Genomic DNA, 10,807 nt, shown 5'->3' with positions numbered 1-10,807 from the left:
AGAAGTTAGTTAGAACGGTGGCTGCACTTTTGGGCCCTAAGCCCTCCATGAAGTGATCTGTCCATACTCTCGCTATACAGGTACTCTAGGTCTGGTGCGTAAGCATAGAATAGACCGTATTCGATAAATGTTCGATGTCAGAGACAAGAGACCCTCCACTGGCCTCCTAGCGACAGGTGGAAGCTTTTACTTTCAGGGTCAGAGATGGAAAGTGAAATTTCACGTTTTGAAATTTCATGAAATTTCACGTGAAATTTCATGAAATTTCACAAGGCCCGAATAAATTTCAAAAAAATTGAAATTTGTTGATTTTTCAAAGAAATATTGTTACTAAGCCTCGGAAACGGTTCAGATGATCCTCCTGCTGATGCAGCAGAATATGGCCCACTAATGAGATGCTACACCCAAAGGAGGGGGCACAAGGGGGGTTTTAGAGAAAGTTAGCCCTAACCTAACCTCCAAACCAAATGTAAACAGACATGTACCCAGCAAATCGCGTGGCCGTGGACAAGATTATAAGAACATCACACCCTTTTAGAAACGTTTTACTTTAGTACTTTTATGTTTTCAGAGATGTGAATAATGGCGAAAAAGCCGAAAAGCCGTGCTCGGCTTCATTTTGGTATAAAAAAGGGACCCACTCCCACAGGTAAAGATATTTTTAGCATCAATTTCTCCAACGTTTCTCAAATAAAAGTCCCCCCCCCCCTCATAAAAAAACTAGTATTTTCATACCGATGCGTGGAGGAAATTGTTCTTGTGGTGGAGCGGAGGCACTCAAGTGTCAATGATGCATTACTTACGAAAATTAAGGACCCATGACTTACATAAGTGACATCTGACATGACACCGAAATCTTCGTGATAAAAAACTGAGCTGCTGGAAGAGTGGGTGGTGAGGTTAGGTTAGGTCAGGGGGGGCTGAAAAATCTCAATATCGAGAATCACCGTTTCTAGGCGTTTCTTGGCCTCTTGAATGTATCCTCAAAAGTTTCAATAAATTTCATGAAATTTCGTGAAATTTCATGAAATTTCGTGAAATTTCATGAAATTTCACGCGTGAAATTTCACTCGAATAAATTTCATGAAATTTTCCATCTCTGTTCAGGGTTTCAACAATTCCTTAATGGACAATTATTAGGGAGCAACAGTCATCACCCTATTTTCGGCTGTTGACTTACCTACATGGTCGATGATGAGCTTCGGATGACGTCATGAGCCAAACAACTTTCCCAAACGTCGGCCACTTTCGGCTTGTTTGCAAAACGAGACTGCCTGACACGTTGTTGAAAATCAACCATGTAGGTAAGTCAACAGTAGAATGCTGAGGTCCCGAAAGTAAAAGCTTCCAGCGTGGCTAAGATACTAGTGGAGGGTCTCTTGTCTCTGTTCGATGTATCGTTTGGTTTAAAACAATAGAACATAACCTCAAACAGAACCCTTAGGATTTAAGACCGAAAAGCGGCAACGAACTACACCTCTAGAATGGCTGACCAGTGTTAGAGACCCGGAACGTTTTGAAGTTGATATAGGTTAGGTTTACTTGGGCTCACACAGCAGGCTGCCATCTAAACCCATGTCAGACGCTGCCCACATTTTGCCGAATATTGTTGATAGCAATGAAAAGATTGCTGAACAATCGCACCTCGAAAGGTTTTCTTTACTCAAAAAATAGGAACTTTGAAAGAAAACCTCAAAAAAATGAAAGTTTACAAAGGTTGAAATTTTCACATGTAATCCTTATGGGCAAGACGCAGCAGAAATGGAGATTGAGGTTAGCTATACTTGGGCTCCCACCCCCCTCCTGCCTTCAAAAACCGGCCCATGCGCGTTACGCAGGTTTGCTATCTCGCGGCCATTCTAGAGGTGTAGTTCGTTGAAAAGCGGTGCCGGACACGGGAGCTGTCAGCAATAGATTTCGGGTGCAGATTGCAAAACGACGGTGGTGGCGCGACTGCGGATTGCACAGGAGTTAGGGCGCTCCGCGGGAATATATGAACAATACCTATATGAAGCGTGTGGCTCATTTTAGAACTTTGACTTTGAGAAGTTTTCTTGTCCGGACTGCGGGCCGAACGCTGCCTTTTTTTAACGGTATATTAAAGAGAAGTGCAGGTAAAGGGGAATTGCGTCGATATAAAAGAAGGGGCAGTGGACTGATTAACCGGAATAACTGGTCAAACAGTGGTTGCCCATTTTTGAGAGTGATTCTTTTCGCTCTAAATGTTTTTACTTTTTTCTTTAGGCCTTGTCTCCACGGGCCGTTTCACGAGATTTGTCCCAGGGTTAAATCCCATACGAAATTGGGAAAAATATTGAGTTGATCAATATTTTCCCCAGTACCAAGTATGGTACTTGTATACCCCTAGGACTCACTGAGAGGAGAAGAAGAAGGGAAACGAATTGTGCGATTTTTTTATCATTACTCCATTGTTAATGTTTGTTTACTTAAAATAATTTGTATAATTGTCAATTGAGTGCAATTATTATTTTAATCCCGGTTAAATACTCGACTTTATCTAATTTATCTTCCCGCGCAAAGTAGTCGCAGGACTGTATGGGCCCCGTCCCGTGGAGACGGTAACTGGGAAAAATCCCAGAAGTTTCATTACAATGCGATTCGAACTTGGGACAAATCCTATGAAAACGTCCCGTGCAGACAAGGCCTTACCTTTCTCCTCTTGTATTTTAATCCCCCTAAGTTGAGAAAATGACAATTCTATTTCTACCAGCAATCCCCCCCCCCCCCCGATGACGTCATCGGGATTCCCATCAAGGACGCCATAGACTCATCCGTTGATGACGTCATGGAGGCACCTGTCGATGACGTCGATGGAAACGAGTCTCGTTGATGACGTCATGGAGTCATCCTTTGATGACGTCTTGATAATGGCATTTTGAGGTCACATTCAGGGTACCGGGTACCAGTTGATGGTGACGTTACAACACAAACCATAATTCATGTACAAACATTTATTGCTAATTAGTTTTTGATGAGTCAATATTTTCTAAATTTCTAATTTTTAATAAATTTTCCGCTTAATATATAATATCTACTTTAGCATGTACAGTATCAACTTGTTTTGAATCCCCCGCCACCTCTTTTTAAAATTCAGAGAGTTTTTTTAGAATCTTGTCCATCTGTATTACAGGTCGTCGATTTTTACAGCCCACAAGCTGTTCGTTAGTTCCTCAGATGTCCGATTCAATGGGGTAGTTGCGTAAATTTTTTTTAATTCAGTTTCTAAAAGTTTGAGCTCTACTGAGTATGAGAGTATTTTTTAAAAAATTTTCCGGTCACCGAAACTTAGAGAAAAAGCTCCCCAAAGTCAAAAGCGATTTGAAACAGGGTTTTTCCTGCGCTGGGACTGTGTGACGTAGCATGGTATACACCCAGGTTCGCCCTATGCTAAAGACGTGTAAATACGGTCTTTTTAAAAATTCGCGAAAAATCGATTTTTTTGTATAGAATAAATTTCTTTGCGTCGATGTTTTCGGGATGTGATTTCTCATTTTATTGAAGGTTCTCTATCATGATTTCTTAGTGAAAAAGGGACTTAAAATAGAGCTTTTCGCGTATCTTCCGTCGCCGCCGGCCGCCGAGAGCCGTGCGGTCCGTCGGATTCGGGTGCGCCCGGACTACTTCGGCAGCGTTCGTGCGTTGTAGCCAATCAGAGCTCGAGTTGGGCTCTCTAGGCGCTGGTGGCGCCGGTGACCAAAAATCGCAACAACACCATAACATAGACTTGTTCTTATCACTTTTCTGATCTCAACTAGTGCTGTGTTCAAGTTTATGATCAAGATACGATTCTGAACACCTTTTGGCATGATTTCCGACAGTATTTTCCGAGGAAACAAGATAATTTAGACACTTTAAATGGTACAACAGATCATATTTCGGCTTAGTAAACACACGGTCGAGATAGGGATGATGGCGGTGGGCGGGGCCTTGTATACCAACTGACGTCACAGCCAATGGAAATCGTTTATTTCTTACTGCGATTTTGCGACTTTTTATCGAGCTTTTACGAAGCTTTCGACTCAATTTCGGAACTTACAAATGCGAAAAACGGCTTTTTCGCGAAAAGTTCTGCCAGAAACAGTCATCAAATCTAAAATCCCAGCTGCATGCAACTACCCCATTTACAGATTCAATTCTTCAATCCCGCGGTCAAAGTTTGTTTACGTCTTCCGAGCGCCCTATCTTGTTTGCAATCCGCAGTCGCGCCACCCGTCGTTTTGCAATCTACACTGCACCCGAAATCTATTGCTGACAGCTCCCGTGTCCGGCACCGGTTGGCAAAGCTGAAAATGAGAAAATTCCTTACAATTTCACTATGCATTGGCATTCAAGAAAATAAAAAATCTATTACAAAAGACCCGTTCCCTCAGATTTCTGAATTGACTTTTGAGGCTATGTTTATGTTTTGAACCAATCGATATCGATACAATCTCACCCGTTTGATGTATCGAATACAGCGAGTGTTCAGCAGATGCCGCAATCAGACGCTGAATTTAGCACCTGAATGCGGAAGTCAACAGTCATCGCCCAACGGCTGAAATTTAGCAAATTCGAGTTATTTTCATCCAGATGTGTATCAAATCTACTCGAATAGTTCAGACAAATTCAAAATTGGTCCGATGGTTGCTGAGAATCGTTGCTGAATTTTGCGCGTCACGCGCAAAATTCAGGCCGATGACTTCCACTACTTCCACATTCAAGCCACATTCAGCTCCCACATTCAGCGTGTGATTGCGGTGAGAGATTATTCAGTCCTGAGCGCCAAAGGTAGGACCATGGACCAAGAGAATAAATAAGGACTCCCAACTCCCTATTGAAACCTATGTTAAAAACCGTTACCGCGCGCTTGCAGCGAACCTGGCAGAGGGTGCGGTTAACTAACGCCACTACATACCTTCTGCAGAGATCAATGCGAAAGACTTTGATTTGAAGTATCTTAACAAAACACGAGCAAAGATGATTCAGTCAACTTCTGACGCAGAATCAAAGAGACTTGCTAATAATCAAATTAAAGGTAATGCTTGAAGTCAAGTATCTTTGATTTTGTGACACTCAGTTGATTTTTATCAGTACAACACTGTTTCTCACTAAAAAGATTTCACTTAACAGAGAAGCTCCTTCGGCTAAAAGTACAATCCTGATTCCTGCTTCACAATACATACACACTTCCTTTGGCTTTCTCAACAGCAGTTGCTGCTGAGTAAAACGGTTAGAAAAAACACTTCACATTACACTGAAAAAAATGAGTCCGGCGTTGGAACCGAGTCAGTCCGGGATCATCATTCTCGTAAGAGTCGTGCCTTATCGCCGAAAAACTCGGGAACTTCATCCGAGCTTCACGGGGTGTGAGGCCGAGTCGAGCCCGGACCAAATTACCCGGGCCATCCGATTCCGGGCGGCCCGGGAGCTGCAGCCGGGCTAGTCGGGGACAGACTCCGAGGAGCCCGGAAACCTGGGTTTTTCCATCGGGCCTCGGCCCGCACCAACACCGACTGGCGACTTGGCAGGTATAGCACGATCCTCCTAGTCAATGGGGATGCACACGTGTTTGAACAGGCCGGGTCAAGTTCCTCGAATTCGCATCCCTTCGCACGGCGTGGCACGGCTCTTAAAAGAGAAAGTGTCAAGGTTGCCAGACTGTGCTAAAAATCAGCCCACTCAATCAGCCTCCTTTACTGTAAGGTATAGTGGAGAAGTAGAATGTGGCAAGTCACAACTCATACCCTTCTAGTTCGCGCTAGCCCTTCACCCTTCACCTCTCCTCTATCACCCTCCTCATCACTGGACAAGAGTCCAGTTTCGTAATCGAACCGAAGCCGCATTCTTCTGAGTTCCGACTCCATCATTCAGTATTCACAATCAGTCATTTTCACGTCTCTTCAGAGTCAATACCGTCCCGGGAATTTTTCATCGCGCAGTGCGAATTGCAGATTTTTAGTGAATCATTTATTAAAACTGACTGTTTCGCAGCTTTTTTCTGTGTATTTCTATATTATTCATATTCTCTTACCTGGGGTGATTTAAGGGAGCACGTGGCGTGAAATGTGTCTATAGGTTCGTGTTTCAACTTGATTTATAAATAAAAAAATAATTCTTTATAATTATACGGCGTATTTATCTTGATTTCAATCTGATTAAACATTAAAAAAATAACTATTCCGGTATTTAACCTTTAGTGTAAGTGTAATGTTTCTCAATATTTTTATCATATTGAACAGAAAGAATTACACTCAAAGGACTAAAGATAGAATTACTTTTTTAATATTGATGACTTGAACACACTAATTTGCATCGCAACATTATATACTTTGAGCTCTCACTCTAATTTACATGAAAGGAACTAATACGAGCATTGTTACCCAAATTGTTTATTGGTATTTTCCTCCCTGTCCATAGAAAACTTGCTAATAATTTCAAGAATTAATTTTTGTTTGTTTTCACTTCCGAAGAATAAAATTTTGCATCGTTGTAATGCAACTGTGTCATTTGACGCAAGCCGCGAAAACTTATCTAACAAATTGATATCATCTTATTATGAATTTTTCTCAGTTGCCAAAGAAAATGAAAATAGATTACAATCTCGTAAACATACCTATGATCAACTTAGTTTAACAAACAGAACTGATACTTTATTAATATTTTCAGACAATTCTCTTTCCTATGCTAAAGGATCTAGTCTTTACGTTTCAAAACATCCCGAGGAATATTTTTATTTTGTCACTAACACACCGGATAATGTTCCTTTTAAAAATATTCATTTTTTGGTTTTTCAACCCGTGAATGTCTACTGGTAATAAGTGCTCCTGTATTATGTAAACATAAAAAAAAGAAACAAAAAAAAATTAAGGAAAACCAGGTCTTAGTTCTGTTAGATAAAATCGACCATTAATTAGAACGGACGTTAACAGCTTTTAAAAGCTATGCCTATTGTCTCCTTTTGTGCTTTTAATTGTACAGCTTATAAAGTTTTGCATTAAAACGAAAGGAGCTTCCATTCTAGTGAGGGATTGGACAGGGGGGCTAAAAAATTTTCACTGTGGGAGGCGGGAAGCTACCCATCCACAGGTAGAGGGAGGGTACCAATTCTCTAGGGGGAGGAGGAGAGCTTCTATTCAAGAGGGGGAAGGGTGGTCTACTCGGGCAGCGAGGTGGATAGGTGAGGGGTTGCAAGGGAGGGACGCATAAGTGCATGCGTCCGGGGGGAGGAATGTCTCCCCTCCCCCTCCCGCAGAATTTCGGGAGTAGGTGAGGAGCTGGGTTGCGGGGAGAGGGACCATTGAGCCCCCCCCCCCCCCACACCCCTCCCCATACGCGGTGCATACTCACACCTAAAAGCTGGGCCCGGGAAAACCCGGGTGCGTTTGCCGACTGCGACGGCGCAGTTTACCGAGTCATTTCGGCCTCTTTCGCCGAGTCAACCCGGGTTCTTTCCCCGGGATCCTCGGGGTGCTTGACCGAGGGGATATGGGATTGAAATTTCCGAGTCAACCCGGCGGCCGTCACCGTGCCTCCACGGTCTTCCGTTTGAGCACGGGAGACTCGGCTCCCTCTGCCGGGATTTTCGGCAACTCTCCTCGGGTATTTTTTTCAGTGTATTACCAGTTTATGTACCCGAAGACTGACGAAGATTGAAATGAAAATGGGGAACTTTTCACACTAAACTCTTCAAAACTGCAGGGCGACCACGAGGATACGAGGATCTAGAGTAGGTACCTGTATAGGGAGAGTTTTTTTTTTTTTTTTTTTATTGTTTATTGTCGCAATAAATTACATAGTTATGAAATACACTTACAGTGAAAGTGAGTAATATAGATATTAAAGAAAAACAATAATGATTAGGACTATAATATAAATTAGGAGCTAAATTTTGCTGAATAAAGAAAAGGAGAGATAGGAATGAAAATTACTGGAGTCAGCAAGGGTTATTGTCAGCGACGCCGGGATCCGCCAGTTGGCATGCATCGGCATATATTTGTTTGTCTATTATTTCTTTTTTGTTTGTGAGGACTGTTTTAATATAAGTACAAATTTTAGACCAATTTTCTCTAGAATCTAATAAACATTTTTGGAAATTTTCGGTGGTGAATGTCTTTTTTATTTCTGTCTCTAGAAGATCTCTCTCAGAATTAAATTTATTACACATGAAAATAGAGTGCTCTGGAGTATCGAGAGCATCAGGGCAGTACGGGCAGAAGGGGGATGGTGAGATTTTCATACGGTGGAGGTAGCTGTTGAAAGCGCCATGTCCAGTTAGAACCTGCGTTAGGAAGAAATTTAAATCATCGAATTTTCTGGTAAGCCACTCTTCCGGGTCCGCGATGAGTTTCTTGAGCCAGGTATCTTTTGAAGGGTCCTGTTGCCATTCCATGATCCAGTCTTCTCTGATCGCAGCTTTGATGTTGGATTTGTCCGCTTCTTTATGGTAGAGGCTGAGTCTTTCTTTGATCAGATGATTTATGGGAGGGATACCGCTTATCATATCGAGGGCTGTGTTCGAAGCTGTTCTGTATGCCATGCATATACGCAGCTTGAGAGGACGAATGGTTTTTGTAAGAAGATTCTTGTTTTTGTTTGACACTCCTCCTGCGGCCCAGACATTAACTGCGTAAAAGATGATCGAGAGAATAGCCGATGCGATAAGCTTCCACTTCATAAACGAGGGTCCATCTATGTTCGGAAGAATGCAGCTGAAGGATTTAATAGCATTGGCGGCTTTCTCCGATATTTTTTTGAAGTGCGTGTTGAGAGATCCGTCTTCGTCGAGCCATACACCTAGATATCTCATGAACGGAGCAGGTGTTAAAGGGTGATTGACCACTTTAAGCTTGCATTTCCTCTTTTTCTTCCTCTTTTTCCCCACAATTTCGAGGGCTTCTGTTTTGGTAGGTTCAAGAGCCAGTTTAGCTTTTGCCAATTCGTCGTTGATTTCAGACGTTATTTGATTGGTGTTTTTTGTGAGTTCTCGCCTTGTTTTGGTTTCAATAATGATAGCAAGATCATCAGCATAGGCGATCTTTTCTGCAACGGATTTTGTTGTAAGATTTACAATTTTGTCGTAGCATACATTCCAAAGGTGAGGTCCAATGCAGCTACCTTGTTGTACACCAGAGTTGATTCCAAAAATGAGGCCATTGATTGTGATGTACCTATCTGTAAGGTAGTTTAGGATTATCCGGATTATATAGGACGGGATGTTTTTCTCCAGTAAAGACTCGTGAATGTCCTTCCAACTTAAGCTATTGAAAGCATTTTTAATATCCAAGGTAAGTATAGCCATTGAGGGTCGATGCTTTTTGTTGATGTTAAGATTTTGAGTGATTGCGTTTCTGACTTTGTTGATTGCGTCTGTGGTGGAGTGTCCGCGACGAAAGCCATGTTGATTTGGCGACAATTCTAGCTCGGGGAGGAGTCTTCCGATAATAATCAGCTCGAAAACTTTGCCTAAAATATTGAGCATACATATAGGTCTGAAGGATTTTTCATTTTTCCCAGAATTACCCTTAGAGATCAGCGTTAAACGACCTTTTTTCCATTCGTTGGGGAAATTGCCTTGTTTGAGGTAGTTATTGTACATTTTAAGGCATTCCTGTTTATTTGATCTGATAAACATTTTAGCAAGCTCTGGGTTTATTTGGTCAGGACCGGGTGCTTTACCGTTTTTGATTTTGGAGAGGGCTCTGTCAAGTTCTTCGGTGGTAATGTCAGGGAAATCCTCTTGTACAAAGATAGGCCAATCGCATTTCTCATGTGTTGGAAATAATTTATTGATGGCGGCTGTAACTTCTTCGGATTGAAAACTCACAGCAGCCCTCCCTGATCGTCAAATAGTGACTTAACGTACCTGGCAGATCGGTAATTAACGAAATTTTTGCCTGTACAGTATTTCTGGGAGTTTCCACTCCTTTTACGTCTGAGACACTTAGGTCAGTGCCACTTACATCAGAGGCACTTGCCTTTGGAACAGACCTAACACTGAGGTAGCAGAACAGCGCCCGGCAGCACTGACATCAGTGCTTAGGTCTGTTCCAAAGGCAAGTGCTACTGATCTGAGTACTTGCCATTTTTACCAGGGAAAACTATTGACGGCAACACCATGAAAGAAGATTTTCCTGCCTTAGTAAGAAAAAATCTCAAAGGCACTGATGTTGAAATCAAAAAAATCACCCAGAGAAAAGACACAGTATTAATTACAGCAAACGACAATACCCAATTAGCCATTAGGTATTCAAGATAAATTGGAAGGGGCCGCTAATATTAAATGCAATCCAGTCATCCTAAAAAACCCGCCAATCACTCTGCGAAATGTTGAAAATGACATGACGAACGAAGACATTCTTCATGACATATATCAAAAGAATGACTTCATCAAAAAAAAATGCAAAATTCACCCAATCTGAGTTTTTGGAAGGTTTTAAAATCTTAAAAAGCTACCAGATAAAATCCGACAAAGCCAACGACACTAAAACAATTTTAGCCGAATGTAATCCCATCATCAGACACACCATCATGAACGTTAGAAAAGTCTTCATAGGTTTCTCCAGCTGTGTATGCTACGATGAAATCTCCCCAACCAGGTGCTATCGCTTTATCCGCTATGGCCACCCAGCTAAATTTTGCAGAGCTCCAAACCAGCTATGCTTCTTCTGTGCTTCTGCCGATCATGAATCAGATCAGTGTAAAAAGAAAAACAGCAACAATTCCCATGTAGCATTTGGATTTCAAGATTAAGTAAGGAAAGAGTAAATATTACCTAATCATTAGATCAATTTAATGATTATATAAACAT

The sequence above is a fragment of the Bemisia tabaci genome, chromosome 1 (genome assembly GCF_918797505.1).
Source record: "Bemisia tabaci chromosome 1, PGI_BMITA_v3".
In the NCBI taxonomy this organism is placed as follows: Eukaryota; Metazoa; Arthropoda; class Insecta; order Hemiptera; family Aleyrodidae; genus Bemisia; species Bemisia tabaci.
The sequence above is the reverse complement of the archived record's forward strand: the minus strand, read 5'-3'. Positions refer to the sequence as shown.